General features: G+C 34.5%; 1 long non-coding RNA gene across 1 annotated transcript; it reads right to left on the minus strand.

The window, feature by feature from the left end:
- Nucleotides 1-475: 475 nt before the first annotated feature.
- Nucleotides 476-4,692, minus strand: LOC103887046. Its single transcript, XR_002523943.2, has 2 exons — nt 4,606-4,692; nt 476-3,747 (listed from the first exon to the last, which is right to left on the minus strand). It is a non-coding gene; the product is annotated as an uncharacterized LOC103887046 (long non-coding RNA).
- Between the last annotated feature and the right edge of the window lie 4,277 nt (nt 4,693-8,969).

Consider the following 8,969-nt stretch of genomic DNA (forward strand, 5'->3'; position numbering starts at 1 on the left):
CTATGACACACCTTTCACCTTGACCATGGGAAATAAATTTGTAAGGGAAGTCTTGAATGTTCTTATTTGTAGGTCAGAAATTAGAGTAGATACTTCTGTTGTCAAACTGTGACCTCAAGATGCAATGGAAATAATGATAGTCCAGGGCAGCAGTGGTCTCATGACTGCAGTTAATTGCCAGAGACAATGGGCATGGTTAATGGACAGCAGAAACTGAGGAGTAATCAGAAAACTTTGACTTGTAGTGACTTATGGTATGGGCTAGTTAATCACAGTGTACTTAGTGTAATTAGAAAATTAATAGATGGACAGTCTATTAAAGTCTTATTTGATCTGTGTAAAAGGGAAAGTTACAGGTTTAGTGAATAGAGGTCTAATATCTACCAAAAAAGATATTCATGACCCATCAATCAATTCTAAAATATGAACCAATTTTCAGGACACTTCTACACCACGAAAACGTGTACTGCTTGTTTTTATTTATTTATTTATTTATTTATTTTTACCATCCTTTTCCAAATGGACCTATGGATGTTTGCAGGTAATGATGCAATGGAAAAGGGGAAATAATCAAACATTTTGGATATTACTGGAGACCGGAAATGAAATGACACACTCTTTCCTGAATACCCAGAATGTTACTGTAGTATACCAGAGTTGAGAAATTATGGTGATTATGGAATTTTTGCTCAACTCTATCTCACAGTGGACCAATGTATCCATGAACCCATTCTACGTTATTTTTCCAGTTCTAGAATGTAAAATTGGATTAGACATACTTGGCAACTGGTAGAATCCATACATTGGTTCCCTGACTTGCATATTGAGAGTTATGGTAGAAAACTTTAAGTGTAAGCCAATATAATTGCCTCTACCCCAACATATAATAAACTGAAAGCAATAAAGCATTTCTGGAGGTATTGCAAAGATTAGTGCCACCATCACAGACATGAAAGATGCAGGCGTGGCGATTTCCATAGAGCCTTATTCGAGTCATGTATTTGACATATGCAGAAAACAAATGGATCTTGGAGAAGGGGACAGTGGATTATTGTAAATGTTCAAATTGCAGTTGCTGTTGCAGATGTGTTTTCATTACTTGAGCAAATTAACACCTCTCCTGTAACCTTGTATGCTGCTATTGATCTGGCAAATGCTGTGTGGAAATCAGTAATTCAAAATTTAAGCTGTTGAAACTTTAAAATATTTTCAGCCTTGGGGAAATGTGATTAGGGGAGACTCATATCAGGCAGTTGTAACCTAAACAGCTATCTATAACCTATGTTTCTCTTTATAGATTAGATTCTTCTTTACCTACATTGTTTTATAAAATGTTGTAAATGACTAAAGATCACAAAGGAAGACTATGTCTCTCTTCACTGTCGATCTTCATTATGGATTAATTTCCCTCTTACCTTTCACACAAAAAACAATTCATGACTATTGCAATATATTAAGATGAAATGTTAAATATACTCTTTTAAATTGAAATGGAAATAAAAACAAGCTGTATGAAAAAGAAAGCAAACTATAACTAATTAAATCATTGTAACTCATAAACCAGCCTTGAATAAAATGTTATAATCCTACTAAACTTGATTTCCTGCCGATATAAGCAAGACTATAACTTTAAATGTCTGAGAATTGATTCCATTTCTTTGGAGTCTCTTCTCTGGATGGCTATTCCTAGATTTTCCTTTGAATAAACTATTCAAAACTGGATTCTGACCCTTTGGATTCTTTCAGGTTGACAGCTGTTTGTTCTGTACCTGTTAATGAAGACCACCAAAGCAGTTTACTTTCAGCTGGCAAGGAGAGCAAAATACCTTCACTGTCATTTCAGAAGTATCTTAGCTTCTTAGATAAGCTATGTTATAATTTAGTCAGCGGGGACCTTGATCCCCTTTCCCTTCCATGAGACATCACACTGGTTCATTAAATCGATGATATGCTGATTGTTAGTGATCAGGAAGTAGAAAACTACACATTTGAACAGACATTTGTGTGTCAAAAAGTGGGAAATAAATCCCAGAAAGATTCAGTGGCCTCTCATCCCAGAGAAATTTCAAAGGTTACAGTGGCATGAGCATGTGAAGTTATCCTGTTCAAGGCAAAGAACGAGTTTGTTGTATCTGGTCCCTGCTGCCACACACAAAATGAAGCTTAATTCTTACTGAGCCTCTTAGAAATGTGAAGGCAATGTTAGCAGTGATGAATTCATACAGGTCTGCCCCAACTTGATTTTTGCCTCATTGAAAGAAAGACTTCAGCCAAGGAGCGTAAGGCAGGGTAAGACACTGAGGCCAGTTGTAGAGCAGGAATGAAATTTAGGACAACTTTTAGAGCAAGATGTAACTAAAGGACACTTGGAAGAGGGACAAGAGGGTAACTTGAGCCTCCTTTCAGGTTTCCACATGTTGTTTGCCTCACTGTAATTGTCTGTCCCAGATGGTAGAGGGACTGTCCATTTACCTTTCATGGTTTTGAAGGCCTGCCCTCTGCATAACTCCTTTTCTTCCTGAGAGAGTTTCAGTTTAGTTGAAACAAAGCAAACACCTTGTCTCCATTCCTCAGGATGTCTTCAGACAGGTTAAAAGAGACAAACACAATTCTTGACATAGAAGGTCTGCTTTGTTCCCTCTGGAGCCAGGGACCAGGGTCTCACTGAGAACATGAGCTGCCACCTTCAAGACCGCTGGTAGGCAGGGAAGTGAGGTGGCACAAGAACAGGTAACAATACTACCAAGTTCTGCACATTTTTAAGGTGGTTTTTCTGTGGTTAACATTTAGTTGGTTCCTGTCAACCTCTGACTGTTTTCCAGAGTGCCAATGAGTTGATTCTGATACTTTCTGCTTGTATTTTCTTTTATTAGTTGTTTTTTGTAGAGAGATGGGCCTTAGGAGCTACTTACTCTGAGTTTTCTGCTAATACTATTCCTTTATATACTAACTGTTGAAATCAGGTAATGTAAGTTCTCTAACTTTTTAAAAAAGACTTTGTACTTCTCTGTGTCTTATTTTTTCATATATATTTTACAACTGGTTTGTCATTTTGTGAAAAAATTCTATTCAGACTTCAATAGAGAATGCATTAAATCAACAGATCAGGAATCGCCATCTTAAAAATAATGCTCTTTCAAATGCATGAACATAATGTTCTCCATTAATTAAATCTGTTCAAATATCCCCCAGGAAAGTTTTGTAGCTTTCTGTATATACTTTTGCATTTTTTTTTCGTTAAATGTATTTCTAAGCAGGTTTTTTTTTTTAGTGCTATACGTGTTTTGATTATTTCTAGTATGTAGAAATACATTTGATTTTTATATATTGATCTTTACGCAGAGTCATTGATGAGCTTATTAGTTTTCATAAATTGTTTCATGAAATCCTTAAGATATTCTAGATACAGGTTCATGTTACCTGTGAATAAAACATTTTTAAACCAGATGTCCTTTACCTCTTTATCTTGCTGGTTTGCTCAATTGCACTGGCTAGAATTTCATGTACTACATTGAGTAACAGAGAGATTCTTGCCATAATCCTGATTGTAAGGAAAAATCATGTAGATTTTCACTATTGAATATGATACTGGTTGTAGCTCTTTATAGATGTTTTTCAGTTGAAGGAGTTCCCTTCTGTTCTTTGTTGAGAGTTTGTTGAGCTATTTTCCCTGCAAAAAGGCATGTCTTTCTTGAGCCATCTTCTTATTCATACACTGCAGATGACATATTTTCATGCATCTGATCACTTGAAAAACAAACAACAAATATGTTTTTACTATAACACCAGACAAAAATAGTTAATATAGTTGCATTTAGAGAGCATCAATATTAAAAACCTACTTTTAAATCAACAAAATGTACAATATAAGTGCTATTTAATACCATGAAATATCACTGATTATTCATTAATTCTAAACCTTGTAATTAATCACCTGAATTACTGGATTTTATTCGATAAGTATGAATACTAATAAAACATCCATTGTGAGCAAACATATTTCATCTTCCCTTTTAAATTTTCTTGCATTTAGATCCAATAAATACTATTAATCAATACTTTCTACATTAATATATAAACCTTGCCCTCAACAGTGTCAAATCTGCACATGAAAATCACTACACAGAAACATGGCATAATGTCTGATGAGATTACCTCTGAATGTGTAGTCATACATTAAATATCAAATGATTAAGAGGAAATACGCTAAAAAGAGTTGTTAAATATCAGTTGTTGGATCATGGTAAATTTTTAGCATCTTTTTACATATATGTTCTCAATTCAATTATATTCGACATTTTAACATGTTAGAAAGGTAAAAGCAATTAATCTTTATTTCAACAAAGAATGCAACCACAACTCTTTCCCCAGGGATGCCCATCCCCCTGCGAGTAAGGGAGTTCTCAGGCTTTTACCCATTTCTGAGGCTATCTCTCTCCGTTTAATCTACCTAAATTGTTTAGAAATATCCTGTGTTTGGAGAAGATATAAAAGGGATAGATATGAAGCATATCATAATTAGTATAAAACATTATAGTGGAATATAGTAGAATTATTCAAGTTATCTAAACAAAGGAAACTAAAATGTCAAACATTTAGCTTTACCTTATCTGCCATTTGTATTGCAATGTTAGCAGTGTTCTCCATAAATCTTGAGCATCTTCTGCTATCTAAATACAACCATATTGTTTAATTGGTTTATAAGGCACACCAAAGGAACATTTTTGTGTTCCATACTTGAGTTAATGCTGGGCAGGGAAACATGGCATGGCAACAGCAGGTAAAAGAGAACATTTAGCAGCAATAGGATTTGAAACCAGAAAGAAACATGAAATCATAAGCTATGGGTATTTGTTATCATATTGGGAAATACACTGACCTTCCATTATTATGGCTAATACATTTATGTATTATGACCTTCCATAAGACTAAGGAGTTATGTAATTCATTCCATAATTTTAATGATTTAGGCAGCTATCTGGGTTAAATTTGCTTTGTTAACTATAAAACTCTTTGAACTTTGGTGTACAAGTTCACACCAGCCCCGCTTCCCACCATCAATTCACGATGTGTTGTGACTTATTCCTACTATTCCGGAATAGTAGGTTTGGAATATTTTAAGTCTTTCCTTAAATTATTCACAATCTGTTCATCTTCTTTGAGTGCAAAAGTTGCCATTTGCCTTTTAGTTGCTCAGAAGCCTATTTTCTGGTATGATATTCCAAGATTTACTATTAGGCTGCACTATTGCACATTAGAGTTCAGAAAAATATGTCTCTAAAGCTCAATTTATCTATTCAATCTGATGTAGTTACTTGGAAAGTACAGAATAATTACTTTTCTAAAGTGTATCTGGCCTGATCTAAAGAGATTTCACTTATTCAGGGATCAACTCCACGCAAAGACTGTAAATTTCGCACAATAAGAATAACACTAACAGATTGCAGGAATTCTAATGAGTGAGTTTCCATCTCTACTAGGACCCATACAGATATGCAGCCATGGTAAAGGAGAAGAACTGAAAAGCATGCAAACTATTTACAAGATAATTACCCAAGTGGAAATTACATTAAAATACATATTTTGCTAAATTTCTAAAATTCACATATTTTTAGCTTAAAAATAGTAATATATATGAAATATCGCCTACATATAAAATTATTATACAGGCATTTTCACCATAGAGAGGAGATGCTGAAGAGAGTATTTGACTCAATAATTCAGCAAGTTTCAAAAGATGTTACAATAAACTGAAGTTGGCAGTTATCATGCATAATTTTCATATGTGGTTGCATTGCATTTCTAATTCTGGGAATCAACTCAAATTCTGAGAACATGTAATGTGCTTTCTATGGAAACCAGCATTTGAGTAATAATACATAATATGACAATATTATGCGAGTAACATTTGTATGTGAGATGTTATCATGGCTAAAAATGTATTAGCCATAACAATACCTTAGGAAAACTTGAACTTCTTTCTTTTAAGAGGCATAGAAAAGAAATAAGAGCTCTTTCAACAGTTTGTTTACTCTTTTTCAAAGCTTTCATAAAATAATGCAAATATAACTTTTTAAAGAGCAACAAAATAGTATTTAATATCAGTAAGAAAGAGTAAGTGAACGTTAAATTTTACTGCTAGATTTTTTTTCTAAATTGAACAGTTTACCAATTTATAACAATCTTAGTTATCATTTATAATTAATTATGATTACATATTGCTCCATTTATTCAACATTAAAAATTTAGTAATAGGGGCATGTGTTTCTCAACAATGGCGATATTTTCTGAGAAATGTGTCATTAGGTGATTTCATCGTTGTACAAATATCAGAGTGTATTTACACACTGTACTTCCGAGTGTACTTTCAAGCCTAGATGGAATAGCCTACCACACACTTAAGCTGTATAGTATGGCCTGTTGCTCTTAGGCTACAAGCCTGTACATCATGTTATTGCACTGAATAAGGCAAACAGTTGTAATACAATGTAATACAAGTATTTGTATCTCTAAACTTACCTAAACATAGAAAATAAAAAGATACTATAGTATAACCTTATGGTTCCACCATTGTATATGTGGTCCTTCATTGACTGAAACATTGTTAGGCAGCACATGACCATATACTGGACACATTCAATGTCAAATGTGTATGACTGTCAAGGTGAGGGATCAGGGTCTTAGGCTACACATAGAAAGATGTGGATTATTCTGAGACTCTACATCCTCCAAATGCCAGCTCTGCAATTTTTATATTACTAGTAATAGTGAGTGATCTCGCTTCTTTTCCAGAGATTGAGTTTCATCTCTTCAAGGCAATCTTATTCTGTCATTTCATCCAGTCCATGCCCCTCTCGTAAATCAGAGATAAAATATATTCCAAATTCTGCTACAAACTCCAGTGTTGTCACAATCATAAAATGCCAATTTGGTGTTCCAACTAGATTAATAAAAGTGATTTCCTGAAAGTGATAAACTTTGCAAACTGACAAACAACATTCTAGTTTATACAGCATCTTGCTTCATCTCTAGTAGCCATTTCATTTTTGGGGCGGCAGGGAATGGGTAAACCTGCATGCTTTCTTCCTTAAAATGGAAAGAAAAATAAGAAAACGTTTACAAGCCTGGTTTTGAACAACTTTAGTTTAAATGATAAAAGAATACACCCACACACACACACACACACATTAGTTTCCAAAGATAGTGTGAAACCTATCTACTACTCTCTATGTGGCATGCACTACCTACAGTCAAGAGTGGAGATGCTCTTTGAATCTGAGCTGAGCCTGTGACTGCTTTGATCAGTGGAATGTGGACAGAGTGCAGTCTTGGGCTACTGAGCACTGTCGTTAAGATTTGGCAATCTACTCTCCCTGTCATGGAAAACTATGATTCCAAGTAAGAGTGCAAGTTATTCTGCTAGAGAGAGAAACCACTTGTTAAGGTCTTGAAAGTTGAGACACAACATACAGAGAGGCCACATGGAGAAGTACACAGGCACCAGATATCCAGACCCGGCTGGTAGGCCCAACAGTCATGTGACTTGACTCACTTAAGAGACTTCAAGCTAAATCTATTAAGCAACCTAACCACTCTGCTTCTGCCAGCTTACAGAATAAAATGCCTATTGTGTAAATCACCAAATTTGGAAGTTATCTTTTATTCAAAAATATTGAAGTGAAATAGATTTTTTAATGTTAAGTGGAATGTTGCTTTTGAAAAAAGCTTCACATACATATTATACACTTTGGGACATCATGGGAGATGGAAGCTGGAAATGCCTTGAGAAGGTTGTTAGGCATGAAGGGAACTTTGGAAGTTATTATTTGAGCTGGAAAGAAAGAGACACAAGTTCTATAAAAGCAATATAATTAATAAAATAATCAATAAAAGGATTATGAAAAATTGAAAAGGTTACCCCAACTTGTTGATCTGTCTAAAGATAGTACCAGAAAAAGTTTTGAGAGTATGAACTTTTTTAAATATAAATATCAAATTTGTAGTTGATGATAAAGTACAAGAGTAGCCAGAAGGGCTAAAAAGTAAGTGCTCAATTTTTCAAGATAAATTAGAGAAAATACAAAAATGCAATACTTTTCTGTCTTCAAAAATAAAACTTTGTCTTATTCTCAGTCTCTGTGGAACACAAAAAAAGCTTTCAAAGTAGGAAATAGCCTCAGAGCAAAGGTCAAATCTTGTCCATTGCCAGTATAAACTCATCTCTGTGTAAATTTCAGATCAGGGATCAGCTGTACATGCCTTTGTTAAGGCTCAAAAAACTTCAATTTGTCACCTTTAGAAATTTTCAGCTAGACAAAAAGACCGCTAGGTCAAACAATAGAATTTCTGAAAATTTTAAGAAAAATTTTACCTCAGTAGCCTTGGATGGGAGGTCTAAGGTACAGAAGCTCTTACTTCTGAAGGGAATGTGAGTGCTATTTTTTGTTTTTATGTGTTTTCTTGTCTAATGAGTTTTATTATAATATGATAAATTTTAAAACCTACAAAGCTTATTGAAGGAATTATAGCATATTGAACTGAAACAAAAGGAGACAGTTTATAATGAAAAGAGATCACACGGGACCTCAAAATTTTAAAAGCATGAGCCATTTCTTATAGAAGACTGAGGTTAAGTCAGAGGGCAAATGAAAATTCCTGAGGATGGAGCCAAGATCTATGGGGAGCCACTTCATTGAAAATAGAAGGTCTAATCAAGGAACCACATGTAGGTACCCAGTTGGATATTTTAAAAACTGTTGTTTTATCAGGTCTTTATGTTCTTCTCTAAACTGCAACATATCTCAAAATAATAAGAGCTATTTATGACAAACCCACAGCCAATATCATACTGAATGGACAAAAACTGGAGGCATTCCCTTTGAAAACTGGCACAGGACAAGGTGGTCCTCTCTCACCACTCCTACTCAACATAGTATTGGAATTTCTGGCCAGGGCAATCAGGCAAGAGA

Source organism: Papio anubis, chromosome 8 (assembly GCF_008728515.1).
Source record: "Papio anubis isolate 15944 chromosome 8, Panubis1.0, whole genome shotgun sequence".
In the NCBI taxonomy this organism is placed as follows: Eukaryota; Metazoa; Chordata; class Mammalia; order Primates; family Cercopithecidae; genus Papio; species Papio anubis.